Source organism: Mus musculus, chromosome 2 (genome assembly GCF_000001635.26).
Source record: "Mus musculus strain C57BL/6J chromosome 2, GRCm38.p6 C57BL/6J".
In the NCBI taxonomy this organism is placed as follows: Eukaryota; Metazoa; Chordata; class Mammalia; order Rodentia; family Muridae; genus Mus; species Mus musculus.
In genome coordinates, this window is record NC_000068.7 from 50,899,215 (window position 1) to 50,925,504 (window position 26,290).

At 41.5% G+C, this 26,290-nt stretch overlaps 1 long non-coding RNA gene and 1 pseudogene across 2 annotated transcripts in view; one reads left to right on the plus strand and one right to left on the minus strand.

Moving 5' to 3' along the window:
* Positions 1-23,407, minus strand: part of Gm39811 — a 28,158-nt gene extending 4,751 nt beyond the window's left edge. The window contains exon 1 of the long non-coding RNA XR_866198.2: positions 23,366-23,407. This is a non-coding gene — a long non-coding RNA (predicted gene, 39811). The remainder of the gene's footprint in view (positions 1-23,365) is intronic.
* Positions 10,470-12,632, plus strand: Gm13498 (predicted gene 13498; annotated as a pseudogene). Its single transcript, NR_033595.1, has one exon. The product of NR_033595.1 is annotated as a predicted gene 13498 (transcript).
* Positions 23,408-26,290: the final 2,883 nt, after the last annotated feature.

Below are 26,290 nucleotides of genomic sequence, written 5' to 3' on the forward strand. Positions count from 1 at the left end.
GGAGATATAAACAAGAGATATAGAAACAGGACTGAATAAATGTGTGCAGAAGGATCCTGTTGCAGCGTCGTTCTTCCTGGCCAGTTGGGCGCGCGCAAGATGGCAAGACATATTCATATAGCCTATAATATCAAGGAAAAGCCATTATACCCCAGTATAGGATAACTCTAGTAGTGGCATGAATGTTATAAGGAGTAACCACTTATTTTTGCTTGGATTTAAGGTCCAGTCCACATGATGAAACTCAGGCCTTTCAGTTGGACAGAGAAGCAATAGATAAAGAGTTCATAGGCCCTAGGGGAAAACCTACTAATTTTATTCTGCAATATAAGGATAGTATTAAACTGCTTCCTAAATATATACTGTTATACTCGTAGGTTAGTATATCAACCCTCGCAGAGAGCTTCTCTTTGCAGTAGATGACAACGCAGAGAATCACAACTAATCAGTATGCTGAGACTAAGAAATTACACAGCACTTGGCCCTAAGTTGAACTATGCCTAAATCCCAGTTCTTCCTAAGGCAGAAGGAGCATTTCCAAAGAGAGAGTATAGTTAAGGATAGTAGAGGACTACTTTGAAATAATATTTTGTGGTCATGTGAAAGACAGTGGCTGTTACTGCATGTACAACCCCTGCCCTAGATCAAGCCAACTAAAATCCAGCACGAACCAGCAAGAGGCTCAGTAAGTTCCACCCCAGCTGAAGAGCTACTGCAAATGACCATTGGCAGGGCAAACTTTGTATCTGTTTTCTTCAGGGATTTGACCATTGAGAAGCTGCCCATGTTTCACTGAGTAGTTCCATACCCATGCATAAACTAGTGATACCAAGTGGACCTAAATGAGGCTCACTAGGTGTGAACCTACATAGGAGTACAAGAAGGTAGTAGGGAATAATGTTGGAGAGAGCATGGGTGAGTGGAAGGAAAGGAAATGAGGGTGGTTTCGCTCAAAACATGCTATATACATTTATGAAATTTTCATACAATGAACATTCAAAAGCATTTCTTTAATGCCTTTGCAGAGATTTCCAAAATCACTACCCTGCCATGCTGGCTTTTCTCATACTACTTTTGCTGCTCAAGTTATTTTTCAGTACCTCCAAGGATCTTCCGTATTATGGTACAGACAGAAAATGAGGCAAAGGAATCAAAATGTTAGTGGATGGAAAAGAGGTGTCTGTGTTTTGATTCTCCCCTTTCTGTTTCCTGTTTAAATTATTTTAGTTTATTAATAAAGATGGAAGAAACAGAGCAGGGGCAGGCTTGAAAATGTTCACCACTGCTACATGAAGGTTTCTGGGGCTCTTATCGTTTCTTCTCTCTGGGGTAATATCACACATGGCAAAGGGTCCCTCACACTGGACAAGAGAACAGATAATGGGACTGTGTGAACTCGGTGCTCACATCCCTATAAAATTCGTCCATTGATGTCTCAACACTTACTGTGATAGTCTTAGGAAACAGGGCCTTTAGGAAATACCAAAGACTGGTTCACAGCATGAGAATGGCCTTCATGCTGCCGTTCAGGCCCCTCGAGGGGTCTAGAAATGGAAAACCACTATTTGCTCTTTGACATAGGAAGGTAGCAGAGGAAAACCCACATCAGACACAAAACCCATTGACAGCTTAAATGTAACTCCTGAAGCTCCATGCCTATAAGGCATTACTTAATGACCTTCCTGTGCGAGATTACGATACAGCAGCCAAACAAGTTTCTCAAAAGAGCTTGAGAGGCTTGGAGAACATAGTTCTAAGAACTGACATTTTTATTCCATTAGTGGAAGAGGAAATATTTGTAGGAAGTTGCATTGGATTGTAAGACAAAAGAGTATGTTGAACTCTAGAAAGAAAGGATCATTAGATCTTGAGAGTGGAAGGCTCAAGAGGAGGAAGGGAAGTAGGGCAGTGCATGATCTACAGGCCAGATGGAGCTTCTCAGCACCAGCATAGCCCACTTCCTGACCTGCATGGCTCTGAGCACTTGTCTTACTGGAAATGATGTACACTCTTCTAGGAAGCATTTATATATCTGTTCCATTTCATACAATTGAGGCCTGGTAGTAGAGATTAAATAGACTACACACAGTTTCTCTCTGGAATCCTGAAGCATTTGGTGAGATTAGACTTGGCATAGTGAGGAAAACATAGCATGTCACTCATTGAGCAAAACCTAGAAGGTTCTAGATTTTTTACTCTTTCTTCTACCTAGAAGACTAAATTTCTTGGGTTCTCTCTTGAAAATATTACAATAAATTCATTTAGATCTCAGTACTTTGTCATATCCCTCGGTTTTCAGAGACTAAAAAGCAAGTAAAAAGTGTTTACTCATTTTATTTTAGAAGCAACATATATTTTTTAAAATTTTTCAGAGTACATGTGTGTTGGATCAGCTCGATTTGTATCAACAGAAAATTGTGAGGAGGGTAAGGGAATAAAGACATGGAGAAAGAAAAGGAGAGATGGAGGAAATTAAAGTATTCTTCATGGATGCCTTCATCTTGGCATTAAACGAATGTTGCAAGGACCACGGGAGGGTGTTTGGTTTTTAGAAAGTCAACAAACATTTGGATTGTAGACTTCCCTGCAACTCAATTGCACCAGACTGTGGTGCTGATGCTGCTGGCAGTTCAGGCCATGCAGGAAGCAATAGAGAGGCCAGTTCTGGTGATGCTGACAACTTTCCAATTAAAGTGGCCTTGAGTGTAACCTTTCTGGAGCAATTCCTGGCTGATGGAAAAGTTTTCATTTTTGCCCGTTAGGTCATTAGGAATGGAGGTATGGACTCCACAGGGTGTCCACTCTTTGCCCTTTGAAAGCAAGCATGCCTTATATTAATAGAAATGCATGTCAATGGACCTTTCTTCTGGCTCTGATCTATCACCTGGCTCCAGAAAGAGAATAAAACCACACCTTATTGGGGTGGGGGGTGGTGAAACAGACTTTTGAAACCAAAATTGTATGATGTGTCATTAAATGTGATTTCTTTTTAAGAATTCTCTCACTGGTAATTATTCTTATTATGTAAGTGGACAGTCTCTTCATATAGATAAAGACCTTTGCAGCTGCTCTCATCCTGTGCCTCTCGTCTGATGCACACTTTGTAATTAGCATGGATGTAGAGCCCCCACATTTGCAGGCAGCCTCCCTTTCTGTCAGATCGGTTTTGAATCTGGGCTGTGTTCAGCTGCGGAGGGCTGATAAGCGTTTCCAAAATCTCGGAACATGACAAACAGCACTTTAATCTCGTCTTTCAATTTCCACTGCACTCATTACACAAATTCAGCTCAAAGAACCTCAGTGCATGAAAATTAGCCTTCCTGCATGTGCAACAATCTCTTTTAACCTTTTGTAAGATACTCTGATCCTCCAGGCCGTTTGTCCCCAGGAAAATGTCGGCCGTGGTATACTTATAAAATAGAGAAAATTTATCCTCAAGGCCCATGAATGCTAACGTTGAGTTAAATGTTAGCTATTTGTTTTAATTGGGGATGAGGGAAATGATGTCTTCAATTTTAACCTAATTTTCATAGAATAAACATCATTACATAGCGATAAATTATATTTCTGTGTAATACATTCATATACGGAATCCTCAGACTAGCTCGGCTATCTGACAGGGCTGGTTCATCCAAATCTCAAGCCAATTAGCACCAATTGCAATCAGTTATGTAAGCATTAGCATGTTTGTCTGTGTATGTAACGTGTCGGCGAGCAGCTTGCAAGAGATGAAATTCTTGAAGTCGAGCAGCTTGCAAGAGATGAAATTCTTGAAGTGTCAAATGGCTTTTCTTAAACTGTGCTTAGGTCTTTATTTGCATTATACACTGGGCTCTGATTTTAAATTTTCCAGTAGAAAAACAAACGTGTGGGCCAACTGCTGTGCCTTGCCTCACTGGGGAGATGGGGTGGGGCTGACGGGGCATGCATATTAGCTGTGGAAAGATTCAAAGGTCCAGTGACTGACTGAGTCCTTCTTTTAGGGAAGCAAAAATAACTTTTTTTTTCTTTTATGAACCTCCACATACTATTCCTCAAAGGTGAATCATGAAGAGTTGAAGACAAAATTGTCCAATGCTTTTACCCTGCTTAGGTTATGAACAGGTAAGCACATTAGAAATACTCCAATTTAAAAAATCTTTTATAGATATAAATAGCTGTAATAAAAAGTAGGTTTCATGATAAATTCTAGAACCTCGAGCAAGAAATTCTTCAAAAGTGACAGAAGGTTTTCTTGACAGAGGAGCAACCCCCCCCCACCCCCAATCCCACATGTCCATGCCCCTTCCTCGTGAAGACACAGCGTACAGTGAGCCCCTAAGGATGCTCAGTCCCCAAAGTTTGAGTTTGGAGCCTGGCCTCCCACACCTCCACCAATCCCTTTTTCCACTGCTCAAAACCCAGAAGAGATTTGGAAAGGTGAGCTTATTCTGTGTTTAGGTAAAGGATTAGGCAAATGAGCTGCAACCGCAGTTTCATGCAAATAAAAGAAAAGATAATTACACAAGGACTTTTGTTTTCCAGAGAGCTCACTGAGATCCACCTAGGGGCTTTGCTAAATGTGTAAAAAGAGACAGTTTACTTGGTAGATAGGAATGTCAGTTTTCGTCAATAGAAAAGGAAGAGGTTTGGGATACCACCCACCATTTTCTCTGCATGGATAAGCTCAGCTCCCTGACTTCTCTGCTTGGAGAGTTTGAATCTGAGAGGGTGAAAGTAAACATTACAAGAGACAATGGGATGAGCCTCCAGTGTTTTCCTGTTTGCCAAATCTTCCTGGGCTTTCTACATTAAATGAAATGTCATAATATCATTTCCCAAAGGCACCTTTCAAGAGACATAGCCCCAGGGGAATGCTAATTGAATACTTATATTTAAAATTCAATATTTAATACGAAGTAGCTATTTATGCAGGATCCTAAGGGCTCTGGGGTTAGGTGGACCTCATCTCTAAGTCACTAGACATGAACAATAGACATTTCCACGTGGCAGAATTTCCTCTTTGCCATTCTCTTTTGTCAGTGATCCATGTGAACAACACTGGAGCTGCTTCCTGGAGTGTATCACTATCTTACAATAGTCCCTACCAGAGGACCAGAACAGAACAGCAAATTCCTGGCATCTGTCCATTCTCATTAAAGAACTTCCAACAGCTTTGTCATTTGTGTTGTACCAGTTGTATGATAACTTAGATCACTATGATTATCCCACATCTAAAACATCTAGGACTGTCTGCTTCAGGCTACTATATTAACATGTAAGTTCTACCCTTGATGACTCTCAAGAAGCTTATAGGTCACTATGGAATATCTAGACCATTTCTTGCTATGGTCTGTGAGTGATCTACAGGTTCTGCTCTCAGGGCACAGGTGCCTAATGCATGGGATGCCATGAAGCACTCACTGGCTGCAACACCATGCTACATGCAATCCCTCTTTGTTCTTCAGAGAGTCTCCTCTGCTCTTGATTGAGTGGCTATATGTGTCTACAGTAAGTCCTTAATTTCTTTTCCTTACAGAGGGAAGTCAGAAGCAGGCTCAAATGCTGTTGATTGCTTTGCTTTGTTTATCATGGTTTTGTTTCTCTTGTTCTTGGAAGAAAGTCATGGCATTTTCCAGTGAATCTAGGGAAATCCTAGTCTGGCTCACCAGAGCCAGCAACAGTATCAAGTCAGCAACAGTTTGCTGCATTGCAGATATAAAGAAGATAATGCAAATCTGGGGAAGTAGCTCAAGGGGAGAAAGTACTCACCAAGCAAAAGTGAGGTCTGGAGTTGAGGTTCCCTAGGACCCCCTGTAAAAGTTGTGCAAAGACAGTAGCTGTCTGTAATCCTGGAATTTGGGAGGCAGAGACGGTGGATGGGGCAAGCTGGCTAGCTACACAGAATATGACTGGTGAGCACTGGGTTCAGCTAGCAATCCTCTTTCAAGAAATAAATTAGAAATTAAGTAAGATGCCCAAAAGCAAACTTCACATGCATGCACATATGTATATGCACAGTGACATACAGATGTGAATATGCATTCAGAAACACACATGCACATCACACCAAAAACAGAAAAGACAAATAGGACAGATGTTTATTGTTAAACCACCTGAGTCTAGAGGGGAAACTAGAAACAACATAAGAAAGCAAACATATAATTACGACAATCCAAGGTACGCATCATAGCACAGCATCTCTCAAAGTGGATTTCATAGACGTTCAAATCTATTCTTCCAGGTCTGTGAGTTTTGCTAAAGGAAAGCCCACTGCTGAATCTCAGAGTGGCCACTTCCTACTCATGACATCACAGACACAATGTTGACTTTTCAGAAGGAGGATATGCTTACAACTTTTATTGTGAAACACACACACACACAAAGTGTTAGGCCACAGCAAGCCAGATCAAACCAGAATTGGAGCTGCTTGTCATGTAATCAAACTGAACTTCAAATCTGGTCAGCTTCCCTAAATCAAAAGAACAGAAGGAACCTTTTGGTTGAGTTGGTGTAAAAGGAGATGCCCTGTGCCTTGTAAGGAAAGTCACCTTGAGACCACCAGTCTGCCATTTGTTTTTCTCTGTCCTTTGGCCCTTTTCTACCTCTAGGAGACCCTAGATGTCATTCACTGGAAACCTGTTCTGTTTTGTAAGATGAGTGGTTGCCCAAGGCTAGAATCACAAGTAAAAGCCATTTCTTTTTTAAAATGAGCTGTTCTGTAACCTTATCATTCACTAGAAAACAAGACACTGAGGACGCCTTTGTGACAAGCAGGGGTATCTCCTTCAGCTCACTCAGGATGTCCTATCATCAATTTATTCTTGTCTTTCCTCAGGAATGCCAAAGCTTAGAATTCTTCTCATACCGAGCCAAACATTCAACACATTCCACTCTAAGCTTAAACAGATAGGGACTAGCTAAGAAGTTTCAGATGTAAGCTTAAGGTCTCCTAAAGTTTTAACAGGTCCTCAAAGCTGATTGTCATCAGAAAATCTTACTTGGTAGTCAGTTGAGACCGTTTTTCTGTTACTAGATTATTAAAAAAATGGTCAGTGGCTTAATTTTAGACATGTCGTATTTCTTATGAGAATGAGATTGGTGGGGGATGGGGAGGAATAGAAATTGTTAGCTCTTATTTGAATGTAAGAGTTGAGGGAAAGGGTTGGTTTCTGGAGTCAATCTGAAAAATATGGGCTGCACAGGAAAAATGCCTGGATGCCAGCGAGTGGAAAAATCAAAGCAGGACACAGCCTGGATACCCCCAAAAGCAGGCTATTCTCCAAATGGGCTCCTCACACAACTGCCACCATTCAACTCAAGAGTAGACGGGCACCAGTGTTCAGAGCAGTGGAACAGTGCATCAGTAAGGCAAGACAAGCCTGTTTCTTCAGTGTAAGATAGTAGCAGAGATTAGATTAATTTGGTTTTTATGTGAATTAAATAAACATTCTAATTTCTTCAATCTTTCTTTTAGAGAGAGAGAGAGAGAGAGAGAGAGAGAGAGAGAGAGAGAGAGAGAGAGAGAGAGAGAGAATGCGTATCTGCATGACATATATCGAGGTCAGAGGGCAACTTCAGGGGTGAGCTTTACCTACCTACCTTGTTTGAAAATGAGTCTCTTTGATGTTTGTTGCTTCGTTCACCAGCAGCCTGTGAGCTTCCAGGGATTCTGCTGTCTCAGCCTCGAATCTTGCCATAGTAGCATTCAGAAGACATGGGTCCTAGGGATGCTCACTCAGCTCTTCATGGTTGAACAGCAAGTGCATTACCCACTGAGCCACAAACAGTCCAGATTTTTTTTTTTTGATCATGAGGTCTCTTTGATTTTTTAAGACCCTAAATATTGGAGAGCATCATGTCTGAAGAAAAACCTATACTTCCAAGAATATCATCCCAAAGTACCTGGAGTAATAAAAGGAACATCCAGGCATTTGGACAGTTGCATTCCACCTTAACCTCCAGGACCACAATTAACTAGGACTTCAGGCCTTCTTCACCTTTGGAGCAGAGGCCATTCAGTCATTTCACCACTGGCCATCCTGTTGGGCATCACGGGACAGATGATTAATGCTGAAACTGCCTTGATGAATCCACATCTTTCTCCCAGCATTGGATGGTCGGGACAACGGTGCCTGCGCAGCCTGTTTAAGGCCCTTGTTCCATAACTACCCGTAACTACTTCTTCTTTTCTTGTTTCCTCATTCAGATCAATTTGTACTTCTCTGACCATTAGAAAATGTTTAGCCCTTTCTTGGGGAGTAGCTTGTGTGGTGTTTTTAAGGTTTTCAGAGGTACTAGGTACACAAGCTTCCAAAAATCTATACTGCTCTATGAACAGGTTGTTGTTATTTAATTATATAATTTTTCTCTACACCCTACCAGTCCTCCAAATGGAAGACCTTATGGGAACATGCTGGTTTCTTGGCCACCGCATGTCCTGCATAGCACCCGGGAGATGATTCTAGCCCACTTCCCGCTTGCTTAGTGTCTACCTAGTCACTGCAAGTTATTAATACTAACATGGTCAACAGATTGACAGACTTATTAAAATAGTTATGGTGATGGTGTTGGTGTGCCCATGATCTCCCTATGACAAATTAAATAAACCTGACTCTACATTCATTTTTCTGGTATGGGAGTAGAATGGAAACCAGTGACTACTTCATGACCTTGTTATAACAAGAGAGATGGGACCAGCAGGCATGTGGGGCCCTAGCTCTGCTCTGCAGAACACAGGGATCTACAGTGTCCTCGCGTAAAAGAAGCACATGGCTCTGGTCTACAGAATCTGCAGCAAAGTCCTCAGCCACACTGTCTCGAAGGTCCCTGTTTGCTGCCTCGTGATGCAATTAACAACTGATCCCAAGAAAACTGCAGGGTTATTTAACAGAATTGATTAAAGATAAAGAACAGAAGAAAAACCTGCAACAGAGCAGGTCTCCAATTTATCCCTGAAATCTGGGTCAAGAAAAAGGAGAATCTTATTGTTCGAATTCTAAACCTCTATGGTTCTACTAGAAGCCGTATAGCTCTTGGACAGTTGTCTACAATTTAGTAGAACAATGGGAGAAGTTTCTAATTAAAACTATGGAAGAGGAAGACCTTTCCCCTTCCAAGAAAAAACATGGAATTCATTTTGTGTTAGCTCACTACTCCTGGACATGGGGTCTGCCCTGGAGTGATTCTCCATTCAAGCAAACTTATTTCCCTTTATCAGAACCTATCAATTGCAAATAGCTTTGTGGTTAGGTGTAGGACCCTGTGTTTCCTTCACCCTCCCTAGGACCCCATCTGACTTGAGCATGTACAGGTCTTGTTTGGTAATTTTGTCTTACTCTTTTTGTTTGCTTGTTTGAATTTTGGTTTTGTAGCTTGTTTTTTATTTCTTTTCTTTTAAAGAAAGAATCTGGAATTGAATGCATAGGAAGGTGGGAGGATCTGGGAGGAGTTGAGGAGAGAGGATATCAAAAATATCAAAATATATTTTAAAATATTAATACAATTATAAAAAGAAAGAAAACAAAGCAAATCGATCTCTATGATCCTAAGAATGACAATCTCGTGTTTGCATTGTATAAGAGCTTGGGAAACAGAGTTGAAGCCTGACTCTGTTAACTGCCATTGTTTCCCCCTGGCTGACCATGGTAGGTATACTTTATAGAGTCTTTCCACATTCCTGCCCCATTGCTTACTTCAAGTGATAAGGTAAATCTAGGACTCAAGGCTATACATAGCTGCGGCCACTGGGTTTCTCCCTAGGAGCTGTAAAGTAGCAGTCAAGAGCACTTTGGAGAATGTGCTTTGCGAAGAGTGAGACGGAAGGGAGGGTAAAGAGCAGTGCTGTGGGCAGCAGTGCTGTATGTCACCATTGGCTCTGCACTGAGCCAGTGACTGGTCATGGGCCCAGCTGGTGTGGCATCAATGCAATCAGTGCACATTGGTGCTTGGAGGCCTGTTCTCTTTTGTTTAGTTATTGTTGTTTTGCCAAGCCTAAGAGCTCCTGTGTTTATTAAAATTTATTTTGTACTATCAACTCCTTCATTATCCTTATTTTTGTACTATTAACTCCTTAATTATCCTTAACTCCTTCATTTAGAACACAGGAAGATGCATCATCTATATAGTTCAGATATGTTAGAACATTTTAATATGAGTTGGTAGGAATGATAATTCAATCATTTATTAAGCATGCTATGTGCTGGGTCAAAAAAATCAAACAACAAACAACAAACAAGCAAACAAACAAACAAATAAACAAAAAACATGGCTCTGTTTCCATGAAGCCTGTATTCAGTTATGAGGATATAAATGATTGGGGTTTTTTTCCCATTAATGGGAACTTACACTGTGATCATGTTAAGTACTATAGTAAGTACTTAACTTACTCCTCTTGAGTCAGCCTCCTGCGGCCTAGGCTTGCCTTGGGAGTCGAATGTGTTCTGGGCCCACCAACCTGCTCTGTACGATTTCTTAGCTTTCCTGTCAAGATGCCTGAGGAAGTGTACCATGGAGAGGAAGAGGTGGAGACCTTTGCCTTTCAGGCAGAAGTTGCCCAGCTCATTTCCCTCATCATCAATACTCTATTCAAACAAGAAGATTTTCCTCCAGGAGTTGATCTCTAATGCTTCTGATGACCTGGACAAGATTCAGTATGATAGCCTGATGGACCCTAGCAAGTTGAACAGCAGGAAAGAGCTGAAAATTGACAGTATCCCCAACCCTCAGGTTGCCACACTGACTTTGGTGAACACAGGCATTGGCATGACCAAGACTGACCTCATTAATAACTTGAGAACCATTGCTAAGTCTGGCACAAAGGCGTTCATGGAGGCTCTCCAGGCCGGTACAGACATCTCCATGACTGAGTAGCTTGGTGTAGGATTCTACTCAGCCTATCTAGTGGCAGAGAAAGTGGTTGGGATCACAAAGCACAGCAGTGATGAGAAGTATGCCTGGGAGTCTTCTGTTGCTGGATCCTTCACTGTTCATGCAGACCATGGTGAGCCCATTGGATAGGGTACCAAAGTGATCCTTCACCTCAAAGAAGATCAGACAGAGTACTTAGAGGAGAGGAGGGTCAAGGAAGTGGTGAAGAAACACTTGCAGATCATAGGCTGTCCCATCACCCTGTACTTAGAGAAGGAACAAGAGAAGGAGATCAGTGATGATGAGGCAGAGGAAAAGAAAGGTGAGAAAGATGAGGAAGATGAGGATGAGAAGAAGCCAAAGATTAAAGATGTAGGATCTGATAAGGAAGATGACAATGACAAAGATAAGAAAAAGAAAACAAAGAAGATCAAGAAGTATATTGGCCAAGAAGAGCTGAATAAGATGAAGCCTATCTGGACCAGAAATCCAGATGACATCACTCAAGAGGAGTATGGTGAATTCTATAAGAGCCTTATCAATTATTGGGAAGACTACTTGGCAGTCAAGTAGTTCTCTGAAAAAGGTCAGGTGGAATTCAGGGCATTGCTCTTCATTCCCTGGTGAGCTCCCTTTGACCTTTTTGAGAACAACATAGAAGAATATCAACATCAAATTTTATGTCCGCCATGTTTTCATCATGGACAGCTGTGATGAGTTGATACCTGAGTCCCTCAATTTTATCCATGGTGTGGTTGACTCCAAGGACCTGCCTCTGAACATCTCCCGAGAAATGCTCCAAAAGATCAAGATCCTGAAAGTCATACGCAAGAACATTGTGAAGAAGTGCCTTGAGCTCTTCTCTGAGTTGATTGAAGATGAAGAAAACTACAGGAAGTTTTATGAGATATTCTCCAAGAATTTGAAGCTTGGAATCCATTCGGATTCCACTAACCATTGCCGGCTCTCTGAGCTCCTTCGTGATCACACCTCTCAGTCTGGAGATGAGATGACTTCTCTGTCAGAGTATGGGTATTGCATGAAGGAGACACAGAAGTCCATCTACTGTATCTGGTGAAAGCAAAGAGCAAGTGGCCAACTCTGCCTTTGTGGAGTGTGTGTGGAAACGGGGCTTCGAGGTGGTGTATATGACTGAGCCTAGTGATGAGTACTGTGTGCAGCAGCTCAAGGAGTTTGATGGGAAGAGCCTGGTCTTGGTGACTAAGGAGGGACTGGAGCTATCAGAGGATGAGGAAGAGGAGAAGAAAATGGAGGAGAGCAAGGCAAAGTTTGAGAATCTCTGCAAGCTCATGAAGGAGATCTTGGACAAGAAGGTTGAAAAAGTGACAATCTCCAATAGGCTTGTGTCTTCCTCCTGTTGCATTGTGAGAAGCACCTGTGGCTGGACAGCCAACATGAAACACTTCGTGAAGGCTCAGGCACTGAGAGACAACTCTACAGTGGGCTGCATGATGCCCAAAAAACACCTAGAGATCAATCCTGACCACCCCATTGTGGAGACCCTGAGGCAGAAGGCTGAGGCAAGCAAAAGCAACAAAGCTGTCAAGGACCTGGTGGAGCTGCTGTTTGAAACGGATCTGCTCTCTTCTGGTTTCTTACTTGAGGATCCCCAAACCCACTCCAACCACATCTACCGAATGATTAAACTAGGCCTGGGTATTGATGAAGATGAGGTCACTGCAGAAGAGCTCAGTGCTGCTGTTGCTGATACGATTCCCCCACTGGGGGGTGATGGGGATGTCTCTCACATAGAAGAAATGGATTAAAGGCTCCTGGGAAGCCCATGCCCTCTGTATCCTATCCGTGTGTCTCCCCCAGCAGCCTGGACTGGCCCTGACCCACCTGGCTCTGTTCATGTCTATAAGAATCTCTTCTATTCTGTACTCCTGCCTTAAGGCAGTAAGATTCCCCCTCCCACAGAATATCAGGTTGTTTGTTTAATTTTGTTCTTAAATTAAAAGTATGCAAAATAAAGAAGATGAGGGTTTGTTTTTTTTTTTAAGTACTCAACTTTCTGTAGTTACAGTGATGCAACGCTGGCAGAAAAAGCTAACAAGGCAGGGGACACTGGGTAGCTCTGTTGACTGCACTGGCCTAGTAAAGCTGCTCTTAAGGAGGTGACAGGGAAGATGGACAAGCAACTGACAGGGGCTGGAAAACAACTCTGAATTAATCAGACTGAAGAAGACCAGACAAAGGAAAGTACGGGGTTAGGTCTGAGAAACAAGCAAATGCCACACCATGCAGGATCTAGACAAATCACGGTGCAAAAGTTTTGTATAACTTGGCATACAAAAGTAAGAAGGCACAGTGAAGGAGGCTACTCAGATGGCCAATCTGGAAATAATATTTCTGGTTCCAAAGAGGGCAGGGAAGTTGAAATTCAGTAACCAATGTAGGGAGAACAAGTTACAGTAACAAATTGTGGAATGGGGACCCTGTGATCAAAAGATCGTATTTTGATCCTACTCCCTAGATAATAAGAAATATCATTGGCTTACTAAGGCTAGGGAAGACAGTGACATAAGACCAAGCACGGTGGCATGCATCTATAGATCAGCTATTCAGGAGGCTGAGGCAGGACAGTCATTTAAGGTCACAAGTTTGAGATCCTTGGGCAGCACAGAGAGACCCAATCTCAAAACAAAAATAACAAGAGATCACAGGGTTTGTGTTGGGTATTGCAGCCAAAGAGAATTGAAAGTTACACTCTGGCCAGGCAAGGCATAGTATGACATGCCTGTCATCCCAACATCTGGGAAGCAGAAGCAGAATGGTCAAAATTCAAGGCCAGCCTGGACTTCATACTGAGACCTTATGTGTAAAAATAAACAAATAAACAAATAAATAAATAAAGTTTTGTTTGTTGCAGTGGTTTTGTTTTGACATTGCAAGTTTGCGGTGACTAGAGAATTCTACCTGGAAGAGGCGAACAAGCCATTAAATGAGTCTGGATTTAAATAATAAGATCGGTATCAGAAATACAGAGCTGAAGGCATTGGCAAGAGCCCACTTTCAAAACCATGATTGAATCACTTAGAGACTGTATGGTCATACGAAAAGGATGTCTGGGGGAAAGCCTGGAGGGCACCAATGTCTAGACCCGAGGAAGACCCTGAATCAGGAGAAAAACAAGGCATTCTTGAAAAGCAGGAGACTGAGACAAAAAGCATCTTGAACCAAGGCTTGCCTTGGCTATATTTTGAGACTCTTTACAACAAACAAAAATCGGTGGCAAGCTAAACTGCATCTGTCCGTGAACAGAAACATAAGCTTGATTAGAAGATGACTGAGTGATGAAAGAGAAACTGGCAAATGTATTCAAAATGCCTACCCCGGAGTCCTGTGGCCCAAGGAACAAGGTGCAAGGGAGATATAGCTACAAAAGAATTTGGAGTCCAGGCCATTTTATTTTTATTTGCTTGTTTCAGATGCCAGCCCTTAAACGGGAAGAGGTGGAAGAGATCTCTCCAAATAAAAGAATGTAATGGAAACAAGCGGGAAAGATGTCCTTTTGTCTACACAAAGCCTCAGGGAAAGGGAAGCAGAGCTTGGGGAGAGAAACATGACCAGTATAAAGAGAAACTTTTCACAGGTGGATTGATGGAGGCACCGATGCTGACAGCTTGGTGACCGCTCAACAACAAAGGACGATGCAACACTGTATCAAACCCACAGTCACAGTGTATCAAATCCACCGCAACCCTTCTTTAAGCAGAAGCGGTGAGCTGTTGATGGCTAGGGGTGTGGGTAAAAAGTCCGGGTAGAGAAGGAAGAGTGAACATGAGGGTCGTGCTAGTAGAATGGTTCTTTGTGAGGCTGTTGGAGCTGACATTCAACTCTGGACCTGAGTGTTAGCAGTGACCTTCATCATGGGAGCTTGTAGCAGCTTTGGAGTTCTTAGAAGGGCAAAGGAAATAATCCATTTTGCTGCTATCCATATCAGTAAAATTTAAGTTTTCCTATTAAGTCTATCACTGTGGAGTAAACTAGTGGAACAAAAACAGTTTTAAAACAGAAAATCCAGAATTGTTCTGCTTTAAATACATGTGAAAATCACACCAAACGATGCTGATTTTTAACAGGAATCCTCTTTGTTGTCTGAAGACACATTTCAAGGTTTGCACATTTTGATGTTTTTTTTTTTAAATAGGGCAACTGTCAATTTGAATTACTCCATCCTGCTTTGCATAATAATTTACATATTTATCCACTAAGAATACCATGATAAAGGACAGTATCCCAAGAGAGAGGAAAAGGCTCTATTCTCCAGTCACACTTGCATTCTTGAATAGCCAGCCCTCTTTTCCAGAAGCAAAACTGCATTGGGAAAGACAATGCCCAGGTCACTGGCTTGCTGTTAATTTTCTCTTAGTGTGAAATGCCATTATGCAAAACTGCTCTGAGCCATTTTCATCTGGATCATCCCAGTTGGAGCTGTTTTTGTTCTTTAATGATGAAGAATACTCCTTCCCTAAACAAGATGAGCACAAGCTCTCACCGCCACCCCCCCCCCCGCCCCCATGAAAAAATACTGAGCCACTTTTGCTGAGAAAAAAAAAATCTGCTTTCTGGCACTTATTTCTTGAGTGTTAGTTAACTAGTATCTTGTATTCATCAACTACCAGTTTGGGTTTTAGAACTCAAGCCTAGGCTAAGAGTTGCCCAGGGTTTTTAGGATTCCTTTCCAAAGAAATCATTTTTTTTTTATCTCAATCATAAGCTTGACTGAGGTAAACATAACAGCTGGGTTGTTTTTGCTTTTGCTTTCTATTTCTCTATGATTGAGGAATGCCCTCAAGGTAGTAAGAGAAAAATCCCTCCAACAGCTCTCCCACAAGTCATCTGATATACTTGTAAGATACCTCAATTTCTCAGTTTGTCCCGGCACATCACAACCAAAGAGGCCACCTGGAATCCTGAAAACATGGCCACACAGAGACAAGAAATCACTGGCATCCAGAGCTAACCCTTGAGAATAAGAGTTGGAGACACTCAGGACTCCCATGGTAGTAATGAAACCCCGATGCTACTGCTTGTGTTGAGAGATGGCTGTCTTGCTGTGGCTCCACTGAGAATTGCTGCCATTGGCATGGCTCAACATGCCCTTTCTTCTCTATAGTGATATTTTAGCCTACTCCCAACATTTAGCATCCTTATGATCAGTCAGTTATCCCTTTATAGGCCAGGCAGCCTTTGAGTGGTTTTGGAACTCTGTTTCATAGAGATGGGAAAGCCCAGGGAGGCGTCACTTCTGGGAAGCATTGCTTCAGAATAACTTGGACCCATCCCATCCAAGCTTGGGTGTTCCCACGGCACATCTCTATCCCTCTTTAGCTTGTAATATTAGAATTCTGCCATGGATTTTCTCTTCACAACATGTTCTGCTTTGGAGAAATGAAAAAGTTGGAAGGAAAACAAAATCAGAAAATTTCCACACCAGCAGACATGTAGGGGCTTTTCTATAACAAGTGTCCATAACTCAATTTTGTGGATGCAAAGAATGGAAGTGCAGGCTGTACAGAGTATGGTACAGTCCTTTCTGTTACAATTATTGATTGATATGAACTGGCAGCCTGCTCAGCCTATGGCTGGGGAGTAAGCATGGATTCCTCAACAACAAGGCAAACAATGTCTCTGAGTATCTTCAAAGATGCCGGAGCAGTGCAGCTCCTTCCTTGCATCTTCATGGTCACTTTGGGGTATTTTGTCCAGCTTTGGCTTCGGTATAGCGCTAAAGGCACAAATGGGAATATGTGTTTTCCTCCACAAAATATAAAACCAAGCTAAATGAGAGTGCATTTACAACGTCTCCCCACTCACCTTGTGAGTCACAAAGAGAATGATAAATGGCACTTCAAGTCTCCAAACAGTCCTAACATAAATCAGAGAAGAAAACCAGGAAGCAAGGTCGTTTTTTTTTCCTTCTGTGATGAAGTAGGCTCACAGGACCCATGCTGTCTTCTGTGTAGGGGAGTATCTGCTTCCATTCCACTTTTTACAGAACCTCCTAATGATAAGTCAGAGAACCCAGGGAGAGGGAAAGATCTCAGAACACCTGGGACTCCAACACCCAAAAAACCTTGTTACCATTTAGATTTTGCTGCGATTTCATTTTTGTTTTTGTCAGGAATTATTTCCCTATTATTTTCAGTTAGCATACAGAATAATGAGCTTGTTATGAAGTTGTCTTATATGTATACCATTATTTTTTTTTGTAACCGAAGCAGACATTTGCTTGCTAGAAGTGACTCACTAGAGATGAGACAGTACAGCACGAATTTGTCCAGTTCTCCCCCTCCACTCCTTCCAGGGACAGCTTAGCTGATTGTTTTGCAAACCATCTTCGAGCATGATTCTCAGCCAACATTCTGGCTTTTCTATGGAAAAAGGAATTCATTTCAATCCTTTGTGTGTTCACAGTCAGCCAAGCTCCTCGAGGCCTCCTTTGGGTAAGGGTGAGTCGTCGGAACAGAGGCATTTCATTTGACTTGGCTAGCAACAGCGTCTAAAGCAAGCTGGACCTTTCTGCCTGATGGTGCCATAAGGAAATAAATGTTGCCTTTCTCTGCTGTAGCACTCACACAGTCGGGTTTGTGTTGTGAAGCAGAGAAAAAATCATCCCGAGGCTGTAATTAGACTGACTCATTGACACAAACGCTGTAGCATAAATAATGAGGAAACACAAAGGACCCTCTTTCTTCTCAGCTCCAAGCTTTCTAGTCCTCCTCGCACTAGGCCACAGAGGCCAATGGGAAGAGCCCTGATTTCCCCAAGGCCTCTTGATTGTTCCCTCACCTGGAGAAAGTGTGGGTATCAGAGCCCAGATCTACGTGACAAGCGCAAAAAACAAACAAAGAGCCGTACTCTGAGGTTGCAAACTATGTGACATCGAATGCAAGCTGTCATATGGACGGGGTAAACAGGGAATGTACAGGGAGTGTGTCAAAGCTTTGAAGCAAGGGAAAGACCACATGAAAAATGACAGCAAAGAAGTCAGGCACAGTTATATGCAGGTCGCCTCAATGGCAATGCTGGTTGCCATGATGGTAGCCACCACAAAACAACACAGTGGCTCTGAACTTAGGTATACGTGAGTAAAGTTAGAGGGTTGCTATTCTCTTGGGAGAGATGACCGTCTCCCTCATCAAACAAAGAAACTAGTAGCCCTTACCTAACCATTATCCTGAGACTGAAGAGACAAGGGACATGAACATTACAGGTGTGTGTGGGCTGAGAGGCACTCTAGGGAGAGGACTCCCTCACTCTCTTGATCTCCTTTTTCTCCTACCTAGTGTCTTGTCTCCCCTTCCTCCCGGAGTTATACATCACCCATCTGCCGAGGGAGTGCAGCCCCTGTTGAGTACATTGACAGAGCTAGTTGAACTAATGAGAGCTTAAGAGGGGGAACAATATGCATTTGATACTAGCCACCTAACTCATATAACTCATTCACATTTATCCTGTAATCAGACAGTTAGAAAATGCAGAGTAGTCCCTGGAACTGTCTCAAAAGACTGGCTATAATTTAAAATTCTAACTCCCTTGTGGTCTTGGATTCTTAAATTCTCTGTACTATAGTTTTCTTTGTAATATGGAAATAGTGATCCATTTAAAAAACATTCATGATGCACTTTTGGTAAAATGTTAGGTTAGTGCTGGTGTACGTCCCACCTTATTATTTAGATATGCTGTGATAGAATAGCTGATACAGCAAATACTAAAAATTAAAAATTGGTCATTTCCTACTGCTTTCTAAAAGAAATGTGCAAATTTTAATTTTTCAGTGAAATGTACTGGTATTGGTTAGCATTACATTCACTGTGGGAGGAAAAAAAAACACCTAAGAGAACAACTTGAAGAAGGAAAGGTGCTTTGCCTCATGGTTTCAGAGGGTTCGGGGAAGAAGGTATAACAGGAAACAGAACAAAGAGTAATGGCATGTTACTACCTCTTTTCTCCTTTGTCCAGCCCCAGCCCCACGGGAGGTACCACCCACAATAAGGATGGGTTTTCCCACCTCATTTCAGCCAATTTAGAAAGTCCTTCAAAGATAAGCCTAGGTGTCACCTAGGTAACTGTTAGATACTGTAGGCAGTCAATATTAACCATTGCAGGTATGCATTCCATTCTGAAGGATATCCTTCATTCATTCATGCTGGCACCTCAGTGTGTCTGCATCATTTTTCAATGTCAAGCTGGGATCCATCTGGGATAGCACAGTGTGTGATAGAACCAGTGAATTCCACGGTCTTATACTCTTTCTGCATCTCCTTCACTGTAAAGTGGGTTCCCCTTTTTGAGACAATAACAGTATAGAAACCTATAACAGCAAACTAATGAATCTCTAAATGCTGGAACAGTGTGCTTAGCTAAGATCTTGTCTCTGGGAGAGACAAATATGTGTTAATCTCTATAAGGATTGATTGCAGCCCTGGGGTAGGATGAAAGGAGTTCAATGTAATCAACTTACCACAAATTAGCTGATTGCCCTTCTTGATGGATGGGACCAAAATGGAAGTTTAGCATTGGCCTTTGCTGCTGCAGAAGCTGGATGGACCTTGGTGAGTGGCAGTGCATTGTGGTGCCAGCGATTGGTCTCTGTCATTGTTATAATGGCTCTTCTACTCACAATTTTACTTGTCAAAGGCAAATTCTGGAGAATAAGTCACTACCTCACTTTGTCTACTGATATTCTTCCTCTTCTTCTGCAGGTGGTCTTCAGCACGTGTCCGTATGTGGGACAATGGCGCTCAACATTAACACCTATTTCCCCAAGTGCATCTGCTTGGCTCTACTGCAGAAATTTTGGTCTTTAAACTTAAAACCATTGTTTTTCTTTCAGGATATGAATGAAGTAGTCAAGTATTTTCTTAGCTAGCCTTCCTAATTTTTTTCTATAAAGTAATGGATAAGTAATTTCACTCACTACTGAGAACTCCATACTCTGCAAGTTCTTCTGGTGTACCATTTCAGCTCCATCTCTGAGTGATGAGAATGGTCTCCATAGGAGGAGGTGGTGGTCTGAGTAAGAGTAACCCCAATACGTTCATATACTTGAATGCTCATTTTCCTACTTGGTGGAACTGATTTCTGGAAGGATTGGGAAATATGACCTTGGTGGAGGAGGTGTATCACTGTGGGGTTAGATTTTGAGGCTTCAAAAGTCCATGCCAGGCTCATCCTTATTTATAAAAGCCAGAAGCTGGAAAGAACCCAGATGTCCCTTAACAAAGGAATGGATACAGAAAATGTGGCACATTTACACAATGGAGTACTACTCAGCTATTAAAAACAATGAATTTGTGAAATTCTTAGGCAATTGGATACATCTGTAGGGTATCATCCTGAGTGAGGTAACCCAATCACAAAAGAATTTACTTGATATGCATTCATTGATAAGCGGATATTAGCCTAGAAACTTAGAATACCCAAGATACAATTTGCAAAACACATGAAACTCAAGAAGAAGTAAGACTAAGGTATGGATACTTCATTCCTTCTTAGAATATGGAACAAAATACCCCTGGAAGGAGTTACAGAGACAAAGTTCAAAGCTGAGACAAAAGGAAGGACCATCCAGAGACTGCCCCACATGGGGATCCATACTATAATCAGCCATCAAACGCAGACACTATTGCATATGCCAGCAAGATTTTGCTGACCTGAACCTGATATAGCTGTCTCTTGTGAAGCTATGCCAGTGCCTGGCAGATATAGAAGTGGATGCTCACAGTCATCTAATGGATGGAACACAGGGCCCCCAATGGAGGAGCTAGAGAAAGTACTGGAGGAGCTGAAGGGGTCTGCAACCCTATAGGAGGAACAGTAGTATGAACTAACCAGTATTCCCTGTGTCTCTAGCTGCATATGTAGCAGAAGATGGCCTAATCAGCCATCATTGGGAGGAGATGCCCTTGGCAAAGATTATATGCCCCAATACAGAGGAATACTAGGGCCAGGAAGTGGGAGTGGGTAGGTTGGGGAGCAGGGCAGGAGGAGCGTACAGGGGGTTTTGGGGATAGCATTTGAAATGTAGATGAAGAAAATATCTAATAAAATTTGTTTAAATAAAAAAATGTCCACACCAGGCTCGTTCTGACTCTTTCTCTTCCTGTTCCTGCAGATCAGGATGTAAGCTCTTAGCTATTGCTTCAGCACCATAGCTGCCTGTCTACATCCATGTTCCCTGCCATGAGGACCATGGACTAATCCTCTGAAACTGAACACAAACACCAATGAAATGTTTCCTTTTTATAAGCTGCCTTGGCAGGGTATCTCTTCACACCAATCGGACAGAAAAGGACAGTAACTGAGACAGCCAGCCTGGTTCAGGAACAGTTTCGACTTGGCTTTCACTAACTAAACAGAGCTATCCTCAAGCCAAGCTTAATTCTTCCCTCCTTTGGGAAGTCTTCACATGGAAATCCCTACACGGTCTTAGTTTGAGGATGAGGCACGACTATGTGACTTTTTGGGGAACACCTAAACAAATGTCTACTCACCCTAGATAAGCCGCCAGAAACAACTAAAACCACGATTTCATCCAAGTCTCGTTTAGAAACCAGTGAGTTTATTGGAGTTACTTTTATGATATGGATGGGGAGTTACTTAGAGAGGAGTGAATGACCGAGAGGCAACTGTGCAAAGGAAAATCCCATCTCAGCCTAGGGGAAAATGTACAAAAGCTACTTCCCTGGAACACTGAATGGCTTGAGGCTATTCCACAGCTAAGAGGCTTTGCTCCCTTCCCTGGAAGTCCTTCATGCTCATGCCATCTGGAGCCCCATGGATCTTACAATATTTTTTTTTCCTTCCTGCAACTTAAGAAGACTCCCTTCCTACCGAAAGTTTTACTTTAGAGGACAATGCACACAACAGGGACCAGTGTGACAGTGAGTCTCAGGCTTCATACAACTTTCCCATGAAGTTTACTTGTGGCTGGAGGCTTGTCAGGACCTAAGCTTACATGTATGGCTTCCAATTTACAATGGAGTCTTAGATAACCTCCTTACAACTTACCAAAGAGGGCAGAAGTCAACTCACATCACACAGCTGTCAATGTGGTAATTTGATGTCCCATAATTAGGGGCAATCAGGATATAATAAAACATCACAAACAGACTTCAAAAGGGTGGAATGTCCTAGGCTGCAGGTGGCATTGATTAGTGCCAGAATTTAGGGTTTCCAAACATAAAGTGCACACAGAGTTGCCACTACTCAGATGCCTGCTGTGTTGCAGTTCATAAGTGACAAGAGTGCTTCATTATGGAGGTAGAGTGCTTTCTGCCTGAGTCCCACTGAAATGTTGCAGTTTTCCATAAGTTCTTAAATGGATCACCACATTTTTTTACTGTGGGTGGAGCACTGTACCATTGAATTGCACATTTTCTCCTTTGTGTGACATGTTGAAATAACTATTGTTTTTTCTTTCTTCTTCTTCTTCTTTTCTTCTTCTTCTTCTTCTTCTTCTTCTTCTTCTTCTTCTTCTTCTTCTTCTCCTCCTCCTCCTCCTCCTCCTCCTCCTCCTCCTCCTTCTCCTTCTTCTTCTTCTTCTTCTTCTTCTTCTTCTTCTTCTTCTTCTTCTTCTTCTTCTTCTTCTTCTTCTTCTTCTTCTTTCTTCATCTTCCTCCTCTTCTCCTTCTTCCTCTTTTCTGCAAGGAATATTCTAGCATGTCCCATACCACAACGCTCCTAAAATCTTCTTTCTATACAATGCAGATATATCCCCAAGACTCCAGAATTTTGCCGCCTTGTAGTTATCAAGATTGATTACATTTACAGTCAACAAGAGATTGCAATACTCTGTCTAAATTTTTATAAACTGCTTCTGATCTTCCTAGATGACAAATATGTTCATCACAACAGCTGTCACTTCCAATGCCCATAAGCTTATTTTAACAAAGGTACCTATCTGCCAGATTAGCTCACAGTGGGGACACTACCTGTTTTATTTAACATCTTGGCTCTCTATGATCAAGTTCAGAAATCTGAGTATTCATTGTAGAGGAGTGAATGATTTATTTAGAGGCATGGTGGTGAATATTATCTATATTTTATAATAGTCTATGGGTGGCACTAAATCTCTTTCATGTCATTGTGTGGATTTGATATCTCAGCTGGAATGGGGGTAGCCTCCTGGGGCCTTCTTCTTTTGAATACCTCTTAAGCCCATAGAATGTTTGCATATAAGCTTTCTGTCATGTTGCTTGTACATTTCAGAGCAGTGGAGTTAGCTATGAACTAGGGAAACAGATCTGGGAAATTCTTTTTGAAAAATCTTTTCTTGTGATGTGATTCCACTAATCATCTGGTCACTTCAGATCTCTCTAACAGAGGATTGGTGGTTATTTTGTCCCTCCACATGGGTATCTAGTTAGATCGTGTATCCAGCTATCATCGATGCAGCCTTTACCTGGTTGAGTAAATAGGATTTAAGGAATTGGAAAATCCTTATGACCTACAATTGTGAGGCAAGATCCTTCTGTATGCTCACCTCTCTTCAGACCATGGCATCTGGATATTCTGATTCCTTCCTGCAAAATAAGAAAGGGATTCATAAGTTTTACACAGAGCAATTGGTCTCAGCATTCTGATCCACCATATTTGATTTCTTCTGTTTGTAGAAACAGCACTTTTGAGGTTTACCCACCCATGTTCTTGGGCTTCAAAACTGAGCTAGTCACCACCACATGTCGAGTTGGGATCCAAGACTTCCATCTTGTCCATGCACATAATTGTGACTGATTTTCTTCTGATGCTTAAGTGTCACTACCTGACCATAGCTGTCTCCCTAGTTTCACTGCTTCTAGAAAACTCAGCTTTATAGCATCACCCCCTATGCTTATCCCCAGAATACCATTGTGGAGAGAGCTATAACCGAGTTTAGAGCTGGTAGCCAACCCCCTAGCAAGTGTGAAGGATGAATGGGTCATCTTCCAAAGCTTTGTGGTTTTAGATGTCAAAGGTTTCAAGGTTCCAGGGGACATCAACCTCAGATTTTCTTACGTAAGTATCAGAATTCTGTTCTTTCCTAGACAATGTTTTGAGTCGGCTTAGTGGAGTTGCTGTATTTGAAGCTGCAATGTTTTCTAGAGTTCTGTACCTGTATGATTAAATTTTGTGCTTTAAGGCCAATTTTTCCAACCTTTGTGTGTAGGAAATGAATGTCTCTGTGCAATATGAGAGAGGTTCTTTGGTTTATACACTGTCTCTTAAGGTTCTCCTTAATTGTTTCTTACCTGTCACTATCTTCCTTAGATTTCTTACCAATTTGATTCTATGATCCATACAAAGGCCCTGTATATTGAACAAATACTCGATTTCCTTCAGCCTATGGAGTATTTAAGCTCGCAGTAACACTACCACAGCACACAGAGGCTCACAGTGTTGGAATTTTCTGTAGATGGGAGGTAATCCAGGTCCAAAGTTTCATTCCCATTTTCCTTTCTAGATGGAACCTGACTGGCTGATTTAACGCTCTGAATGGGTGTTTCCAGGTGAAGACTTCACTCTGAGATATGCTGACACTGTTGGCCAAATGAATGTGGGCTACCCCAAGCATGCCATCTGTGACGTATCTCATTTAACCCAAAAGGGCAAAAACTATAAGCAGTCAGCACATAAAAGAGTTCCAGCAGCTGAAGAAATCAGTGGCTCATTCCTGGAACCCTAATTGCAGATTCATTGTGAATTTTGTATTTACACACACACACACACACACACACACACACACACACACACACACACACATGGAGGGGGGGCAGGGTGCTAGGGGGAACCCACTGTGCTGTTTTCTTCAACTTCGAATAGGTATTTACTTTCCTTTCGGCTGAGGATTCTCTGTTTAACTTCCTCAGTCTTCCTTAACATTATTAGAATTCTAAACGGGGAGGGGGGAGGGGAATCACAATTTTATTCATCGTTTTCAGGCTGTTGATTGGGTGTCCATATTAATGAACTTTCCATTTTAATTTAAATAGATTTTTCATGTGTTGTGCTTGTACGTCTTGCGCAAGTGCTGGGCTTCTGAGCTGCCCCACTGTCCCACTGGGCTATTGAGAATAAGGTTGTTATGAATATTAATGTATGAGCTTTTATATGAACACAGGTTTTCACTTCTCAATACTTATATCCATGACGAAACTGCTGGACCACACTTGGTCCCAAGTTTAGTTTTTAAAGAAACTGATTCTTCAGGATGATGCTGTATCTTTCATTTCTAGAAACAATAATATAGCTTTTCTCTAGCCTTGTGAGCAGTCTGTGGAGGGTCCCAGTCTACAAACATAATACACTTCTTGTTGTCTTTAAATATTCTTTGAATTCTTAACATCCACATTTGTGAATTTTATCTAATAGATTCTATCTGTTTTGTTATATTTGTATCAAAATACTCATTTTTTTGTGCACCTGCTAGTGGCATATTTTTTATTTCAGTGGCCACACATGGTTTGCTGGTTTATGAAAAATATAACTGATTTTTTCTATGTTTATTCTGTATATTTAGACCTTGATAACCTACTAGTTCTAGGAAATACATAAGATACATATGTGTGTGGGTATATATGGACACATCAGCACTCATGAGCACACACAATTTCCATGTAGAAAATCACTCTGCATGTCTGCAAATAGAATAGTTATTTTTTTCCTGTCTGTGTCTCACCAATAAGCCTTTCATATTTTTCTTACTTTGTATTTGCTGGAGCTTCAAGTGCTGTACTGAGAAGTAAAAAATATAAATGGCTGTCCTTGACTTCTTGCTAGTTTTAGAACACAGACTTCAATCATTTTCCACTCGGCATAGTTTCACTAATAGAATTTTATCAGATATCTTCTATTAAGTCAAGAAATCTCTACATTCCCTTTTTCCAGTTAAGTATAGTGATTATTTTGAATGCATGCTGGGTTTTACTAAACTATTTTCCCCTGTTAATTGATATGATCTTATAACTCTTTGCTCTAGACTACTAATATGGTAAATTACATTGACTGATTTTCAAATACTGAACCAGCCTCTCACTCCTTCAATAAGCAGCAAGCCATCATTATGTGACTGTTGTATTTATCCAGTGAACTGCTGAACTTCATCTCCAATATGTTAGGGAGGGTTGTATCTGTTGTATTGTGGATTTGAGATCATATTACTTTTTATTTTGGTTTTCTTTAATTTTTGGAAACGGGATAGTAATCATAGCTTGATAAAAAGGGATTGAGAAATGATCATTCTTCAGGTTTCATTTGAAAAAAAACACTACTCAGAATTAATGTCAATTTTTCTTTAAAGATTATTGACTATCTTCTAATGGAATCTAGTCTGAAATTTATCTTTTAGGAATTGTTCAAATTATTCATCCAATTTATTTAATCATATATTTCCATTTAATTTATCTCTTGCATATGAATGATATGTGTTAGT